Below are 8,772 nucleotides of genomic sequence, written 5' to 3'. Positions count from 1 at the left end.
ATTTTCAATTTCTGGCTTAAAACTTTTACAGTTAACCTTTAGCAAAGAAAGAAAAAGATGAGGCCTAGGTTATGCATTAGACGTGAAAGAAGAGAAAAGGCGGGAATATACAAAGAGTTGAAGTCAGCGCTGTGTAAGTGTCCCTTTCTTTTGGTGTGACTGTGAACGTTGTCCTAGTGTTTGTTACGGGTGCGCTGTGTCCTCGTGCGTATGGATATTGGATAGAAATTGTATTGAACTTCTGTTTTAACAATATCCATACACTAAGTTTTATAAAAAGTCTACAAAAAAAAAAAAAAAACCGGCCAAAAAGCTACAGAGAGTGGACAGAAAAGTGGAAACATTTCCTTCAGAATATCGATAGCCTGCATAAACTATTTTTATAGTAATGCAGTAGAAGGTGGATAAACATTTTTGTAAGGGTATCCACTAACCGGCAGTAGAAACTGCTCAAAGTTGACATTTTTTGGCCACCTGGAGCGCTCGCTGCGACCGTTATGCCCCTTTCAAGCTGGATGGTAGATGGAAGTGTAATCAATATGAAATTCACAACAAAATATTCCTCCTTTCGTGAGATCTAGAAGGATAGATACATAAGTATATATATAGGTGAAGTAATGTAAATATAAAAACAATAGACCGGGATAAGTTAATAAGTCAAAGATGCGTACTGTCGGAGTTACTAATTCGAAGTTTATTACGACGTTTCGAGCGGGGACCGCTCTTCATCAGGTAGTGAGTGTACAGCCCGTGAATGTTTATATACTCCTAAAAAGTAGGAGATGGAAACAACGTTGTCAAAACAGATAGTAGTTCACACAGAAAGGAAAGGGAACCAAAACTTGCAAACGCAAATGCAAATGCAAATGCAAAACAAAAAAAGAAAAAAAGCACGGTTGCCGGAAACATTATTTACGCAAGCAAAAAAAAAAAAAAGCCCGGTTAGCGAAAAGATTATTCACGCTCGCACAAAAAAAAAAAAAAAAAAAGAAAAGCGCAAAAAAAGCGCAAAAAAAAAGTATTTGAAAGTTTCTGGTTGACCACCGACGCGCCCGAATCCCAAGACATTCCTTTGTGCTAGAAGATCGAAGTTTGAGGTGGATTAAAACTTTGGGGGATTTTTTCTTGAATAAGGAGGGGTAGGATGTAACAGTCTATGGCTGCCTGAGATTAACCGCTTGAGCCGCATTTATTCGTTTTGGAGGTTCTCTTCGTACTTAAACGTATTAGGAAGTGGTTTGAATATCGATTGTTAAGTTTGAAGACCTCCTAGTATAGCAGCCGGCCTGTTGGAGAGCTGATCCTCTCCGTCCTTGAGCTTCCAGAGATGCACACGCTGAAGATACTATATCTTCAAACTTAACAATCGATATTCCGAAGAGAACCTCCAAAACGAATATATGCGGGTCAAGCGGTTGATCTCAGGCAGGCATAGACTGTTAAATCCTACCCCTCCTTATTCAAAAAAAAAAAAAAAAAAATCCCCCAAAGTTTTAATCCACCTCAAACTTCGATCTTCTAGCACAAAGGAATGTCTCGGGGTTTGGGCGCGTCGGTGGCCACATGTGTCCTATATCTGGTTTGAAGACAAGCCACCCCCTTCCCAACCAAAAACTTTCAAACAATTTTTTTTCCGATTTTTTTTTGTGCGAGCGTAAATAATCGCTCTGCTAACCGTTTTTTTTTTTTTTTTTTTTTTTTTTTGTGCGGGCGTAAATAATCTCTCCGCCAACCGTTCTTTCTTTTCTTTTCTTTTTTTTTTTGCATTTGCATTTGCGTTTGCAGGTTTTGGTTCCCTTTCCTTTCTGTGTGAACTACTATCTGTTTTGACATCGTTGTTTCCATTTCCTACTTTTTCAGGGGTATATAAACATGCACCGTCTGTACACTCGCTACCTGATGAAGAGCGCCCCCCCCCCCCCCCCCCCCCCCCCTCGAAACGTCGTAATAAACTTCGAAATAGTAACTCCGACAGTACGCACTTTTGACTATATATATATATATATATATAGCGGGGATCTCGGACCTCTACAACCTTATAGATTGTGTTCCCCGGACCGTCACCACCTTGGTTGTTCACGTGGGGACGAACGATCTGGACATCGTTGGAGCCGACGTAGCATTCGGTAAATGCCAAGAGTTTCTGCATTTCGTGGGGGCCGAGCGCCCAGAGATCCGGACCGTGCACTCCACTCTCGTGCTCCCGCGGACCGTGAGCCGTCGCCGGGGACGGCCCAACTGGCTTCCTGTGCGGCGCTTTAACGCGGAGGCCTGTAGCTTTAATGGCATGCTCCGGCAACACTGTCGACGAACACGCAACATCTTCTTCGTTGACCATGCCTTCGAGCATCTGCCCGCTCGTCGGGTTCTGGCTGCCGATGGCCTTCATCCGTGCTTCGGGGGCGTGGCACTCATCGCCGGGAAGCTACAACTTGTGCTTCTCCGGGGACGAAGGGGGTCCCGTCCGTGGTGGCTTGACCACGCGGCTGCCGAGACGAACCCTACCGGGCCCTCGCCTGTGGAACGCCGGGGGGACGGGGATGCCGAGGCCTCATCACTCGAGCATCGCGGGGATGAGAGCATCACTTCGGCCGGAGCGACCAGCCAGGCATCTGCTCGTGGACCCAGCACCGTCTCCGCAGCTTCGGCGACCCCCAGCTCGATGTCGACAACACCGGTGCGCCCGCCACGACGCGAGACCTTCACGGCCGACCGGCAGACCGGGCGCGCGTACAACTTGCGCAGCAGTTACGCTGCTGCGGCCGCTTCCCAACATTGACCTGACAGGTGAGACCCGTTCGACTGCCCCAAGCGCTTTGTTTCTAAAATTACGCAAAATTTCTGATAGGCGCATTAGGCATAAACTTCACATCGAAACGCTAAAAAAGTGGGACCGGACATTTCATCGAACGCCGTTTCGTCGAACGACGTTTCGTCGAACGCCGTTTCATCGAAGCCGTTTCATCGAATGCCGTTTCATCGAACGCCGTTTCATCGAACACCGTTTCATCGAAGCCATTTCATCGAACGCCGTTTTATCGAACGCCGTCTTATCGAACGCCAGGGTGGCATTCCCGCTTCCTGAAGCCGATCGGAGGTGCCCATCCCGGGTTCTGGAAGTTTTTGACTTGCATCGCCGCAGAACATCAACTGACGGAAGACAAGCTGGAGCCGATGCTGAGTGCTGAAGAGCCTCCTCGCCAGAAGAAGGCCATAGCGGCAAGAAATGAGAAGGTCCGCCTTTTTTATGAGAACCGACGAGCCATGGCTATGGGGGACTTTTTGAAAGCAATTGCTCATCATTTGAAACGGTGATTGGCTGTCGCACGAACACATGGGTCCCCGAAAGTTTTCAAATACAATTTGAAGTGACGTACTTACTTTTGACTTCATTAAATCGCAAAAAAAAAACAAAAAGAAAACAATGTTTCATTGTAGTTTCATAAATAGCACCTCAGCTTTAGCTACTGCGAGCTTCGGGCAGTAAAAAAGTATCAATAGAAATGCATGAGAGACTAGGAGGCTCACATGGCTAAAGTTGTTGCGCCTGCGCGAAACCTAAGTCGCCTTCAGGACTCCATGAGTTGGAGCGCGCTCTTACCGGGAGTGCGACGTTTTATTTATTTGTTACAATACCATCAAGGCCCATCAAGTAAAACAGAGGGGGTGAACAGATAAGCACAATGTGCGAAGCAAACATAAAAATCGCTACAGATATCCTCATGGGTTACTTGCATCAAAATAAATGGTAACAGCTACAAGTTTGGTCATTAAAAAACCTGACGATGAAATGGGTGAATGACACGAAAATGCACTCGATCCGTGCATAAAAGAATATCTTTCACACTTTTTATTTAAAAGACATTCGATGAAACGGCCGTCAGCGATTCGATGAAACGGCGTTCGATGAAACGCCCATTTTTTCGATGAAACGGCATTCGACAAAACGGCGTTCGATGAAATGTCCGGGAACCCTAAAAAAGTATCTAGAAGTAGGCATTGCCCCAAAAGGCCTAAGTGTATCGCTCAGGCCCGCAATGATTGATCTGGATTCCAAGGATAGTTCACGATGGCATAGTGTTCTTTCTAGGGCATCGCTGGAGCTTGTAAACATTGTTATAGAACACAGCCAAAAGATAACGATTCAACTTAACCAGGCAGCGAAGGATTTGCTTGCTTCTGCGCGTTTGGCAGATGGGGAGACGAGAGATCTTCATGGAGTTTGAAAAAAAGAAACGCGAGGAACTGTTCATTAGCAAGGCAAAAAAACTTAACAGAGGTCAAATTCTTAACGCACCGTCTCCGAGTACAGAGGCACGATCGAACATCCTTCAATCGGCATCACCCGGCGTACATTCACTGGATAACAGGAACAAAAGCATTAAAATTTAAAACCCATTATGGCACTAACATTGTGAACCTCTCGACTGCTGAGCTCTCGTCGGAGGAAAAAAAACGCTGCGCTCTAGGGGTCTGAGCTTTTGCCCGACAACAGGCTACTGCGATGAATTCAGCCTTCTGCGAGAGTTGGACAATTTCGCACGCAATTTGAGATTACGTGAATTTTTTCATGACAAACTGGACTCTTCGAACAACCAAATGCCTTGGCGCTCAACAACCGGTTGGACACCTAAACGGCAAAGAGACAAGCACCTCGATATGTATATCGAGGCAGTTCAGCGCGATATCTTGAAGGCCTACAGTGAAAGCAACTCCAGATCACGCCACAATTTAACATTAGCTGAGAAAAACGGCTTACGACCGTTGAGCGCGCGTAAGGAGATAACTATCAAGCCGGCAGACAAGGGAGGTGCGATTGTGGTTTTAAACACGACGGACTACATCGCGGAGGGGAACCGACAACTTGGTGACACGCGTTTCTACTCTGCCCTCGATGGCAATCCTACTGCGGATCACACTGAGATTGTCACCAACACCCTAGCGAATTTGGTTGGACGCGGAAAAATTACGCTAAAGCTTTTCAGATCACTTAAACAGCTCCAAGCTTCGCCCTGGCGATTTTACATGTTACCAAAAATCCATAAACCCGGCAATCCAGGACGCCCCATCATATCAGGTAATTGCACACTTACAGAACCCCTCTCTAGTTTTGTCGACGTAATGATAAAAGACATTCCGCCTAGCTTACCCTCGTACATAAACGACACTAATCACTTTTTAAGGGAGATTTCGTCCCTCTCCATCCCGAAGGAGAGCTTTCTTGTAACGCCTTGACGTTTCCTCGCTCTACACAAACGTACCCCACGACGACGGTATCGCCGCCCTTATCGAGGCCTACGAATCTCATAGAAGCCCTGACACACCTGATGGCTACACGGTCTCAATTCTCACGCGACTGGTGTTGGAGCTCAACAGCTTCGAATTTGATGACAAATTCTTTTTACAGATCAGCGGTACGGATATGGGGACGAAAATGGCTCCAAATTATGCAATCATCTTTGTGGGTAGCATTGAATCTAAATTCCTCTCTCATCAGCAGCTTACGCCTTTGTTCTACCGACGCTATATTGACGATATTTTTTATATGGACACATTCGGAAGAAGAACTCCTCATATTCATTAAAGATTTCAACACTGTGCATCCTAGTATTACGTTCACCCACGAATATTCGAAATCTAGCATCAACTTTCTAGATGTCACGGTCGCAATATCTGGTACCACATTAGAGACAAAGGTCTATAGAAAACCTTCAGACAGACAGGAGTATTTGCATTACCACAGCTCTCACCCGCGGCGCTCTAAGAATAACATCCCATACGGACAAGCTCACCGATTTAAACGCATCTGCTCAAACGAAAGCGACTTTAATTCCAGTGCCGATCAGCTGAGAGATGTCCTGGACAAGCAGAAGTATCCGAAGGGCATTGTTGATGATGCCATCAGCGGGGCAGCGGTACTGGAACGTAACAAACTTTTATCCGATCGCGCGAAGATCAGGATAGACCGCCCGCCCACCAATCTGGTCCTCACGTACGACGCGAACCTTCCGAACCCGAATTTGAAGAGACATTTTAACATAATTGAACAAAGCCCCCGACTAAGTCAGGCTATTACCTCGCCTCCCCGCGTCACCTACAGGCGCTCAAAAAACTTAAAAGACACACTAGTGAACTCCCGAGTATCTGCTCCCGCAAATTCCTTCTGCGGGCCATGTCTAAAATCAGGCTGCAAGTTGTGCGACCATATTGTTTCCTCCACTGATATGGCAACAAGCTTCAAATCAAACTTCAGTTTGAAGATACGCGGGCGCCTTACTTCAATCAATCAAATCTTTATTCAACATCGCACAGATGTTGGGGGCGCAGACAAAAAGCCTATAAAAGGCTTGACTAAGGGTCTGCGCCCCCTACAAAAAACTTAGCATTGCAACAGGGGCACGTCATAACAAAAATAGATAATCACATTGGAAGTGCGTCTCAATTTTGCGAACAAAACACTGTAAGAGCGGTACAGCAACAGAAAAAATAGAACATACTGTGACTTGCAAGTACTAATCAACATTTAGATTATTTAATAAAGAAGGTAAGTTAAAACGAAGCATCTGACGACCGTAATTTGTACGTGTTTGTGGAATAATCCAGTGACAAGTGAAACGTATATCGTGTATGTATACCTTACGTTGTAGATGTGATAAGTTTAAAATTGCCATGTTATGTTGTCTGATGCTCATATTTTTTTGCGTTTTAGTAAAATATCATTATATAATTGTGGTACAGGGAGTATTTTGTGTGTTTCAAAGACGGACTTAGTATGGGAATCGTATGGTATGTTTGCTATGATTCTAATGGCTCGTTTTTGGATTACATGCAGTTTGTTGATGTTGGAGAAAATCGTTGTACCCCAAACCAAAAAGCAATAAGAAATTACAGAGAAAAATAATGAGTTGTACAAAAGTTTCTTAATACATTGAGGCATAAAATAACGTAATTTAGACAGTACACCTACAATTTTGGAAATTTTTTCGGCAGTCATATCAATATGCTGATTCCATGTGAGATGCTCTTCAAATAACACTTCTAGGTTTTTTACCACCGAAACAATTTGAATGGATTCTGAGCCAAGCTTAAGGTCAAGAGTGGGAACATGAGGATATTTATTTCGGGGTCTGAAAAGTACTGCATGAGATTTGCTTGTGTTTACGGTTAACGAATTTGAAATGGTCCAGTTATGAAGCAAGCGCAAACAATGGGAAGCTTGTTCTTCGAGGTCCGACACTTGTGCGCCTCTAAAGAATAAACTGGTGTCGTCGGCGTAAATAACGTATGTGGGGTTAGAATCAATAAGAACAATGTCGTTGATGTAAAGATTAAAGAGTAAAGGTCCTAATATGCTCCCTTGAGGAACACCGGCAAAAATGGGTTTGAGGTCTGATAATTCGTTATTTATTACAACTTGCTGACAACGAAAATCTAGATATGATTTGAATATTTGTAAAAATGTACCACGAAAACCGTAGGAATCAAGTTTTAAAAGGAGTGTTTTATGGTTTATGGAGCCAAACGCTTTTGAAAAATCTATAAACACACCAAGTGTAATTTCTCTGTTTTCAAAAGATTCCAAAATGAGCTCTTTTTGAGTGAGAAGGGCGGTCTCTGTTGAGCGAAGCTTTCGAAAACCGTGTTGGCAGGGTGTTAATAGGCTATATTTATCACAAAAACCGCAAATTCGCTTGTAAATTATCTTCTCTAGGCATTTTGAAAAAATTGGAAGAATTGATATTGGACGATAGTTAGATATATCATTTTTATCTCCTCCTTTATGAATTACAGTTACTTTGGCCATTGGCATGCTCTTAGGGAATACTCCTTGCGCGAGGCAGCTGTTAAATATATGCTCCAAAACAGGACTGACTAGATCTATTACATGTTTTATGGGGTAAATTTGTAGATTATGCGGATCACGGGATTTACTGTTGCGGAGAGTCAAAAAAGAACTTATAATTTCATTTGCGTCCGTTGGAAACAAATAAGGACTGTGGGAATTACGCGGGCCCAAGTACGTCGTACAATTTGGATCATGGTCGCTCCTAATTAAGGACACATAATAGTCATTAAAGCAGTCGGCTAATTTTTTTCCGGATAGTTTTTCATTATTTGATGTAATTTCAATAGTATGATTTGTGGCTTTTCTGACATTCAAAATCTGGTTTATTTGTTTCCAGACGAGATCGCTTCTTTTGAATATGTCTGTGTTAAATAATCTGTGCATGTAATCTTTTTTGGCCTGACGAAGATAAGACGTGACTTTATTTCTGTAAGTTTTAAATTTTGCAAGGTCATCTAAGCGTCTACTGCGAATAAAGCGATTGTAACGGAAGTTTTTTCGTTGAATCATGTTTAAACATTCGTTAGTAATCCATGGCTTGAACGCTTTTCTTGGTATTTTGTATGTTTTAAATGGGAAACACTGAAGATATAATGATGTAAATGTAGTAATAAAAGCATTATACGCGTTCTCTGGATCGGTTTCCTGATAAACATGATCCCAGTTCATATCATCGAGACTGGTTCTAAAAAGTTGAAGCGTTCTATCGTTTATGCTTTGATATGTTTCATAGCAAGGTTTGTGTCGTGATAAATCGGTGTGACAGTCAGCAAAAAGAAATGTTGGCAAATGATCGCTTATTTGAGTAGATATTACTCCTGACAGAAGGAATGAGATATGCAGGTTTGTAATGAATGCGTCAATTGACGTTGATGTCCTCTGTATGCGTGTTGCTTCTTTTATGACGTTTGCAAAACCATTGCACT

Source organism: Ixodes scapularis, unplaced genomic scaffold (genome assembly GCF_016920785.2).
Source record: "Ixodes scapularis isolate PalLabHiFi unplaced genomic scaffold, ASM1692078v2 PGA_scaffold4__175_contigs__length_147842914, whole genome shotgun sequence".
Classification (NCBI taxonomy): Eukaryota; Metazoa; Arthropoda; class Arachnida; order Ixodida; family Ixodidae; genus Ixodes; species Ixodes scapularis.
This window is presented reverse-complemented; position numbering follows the sequence as displayed.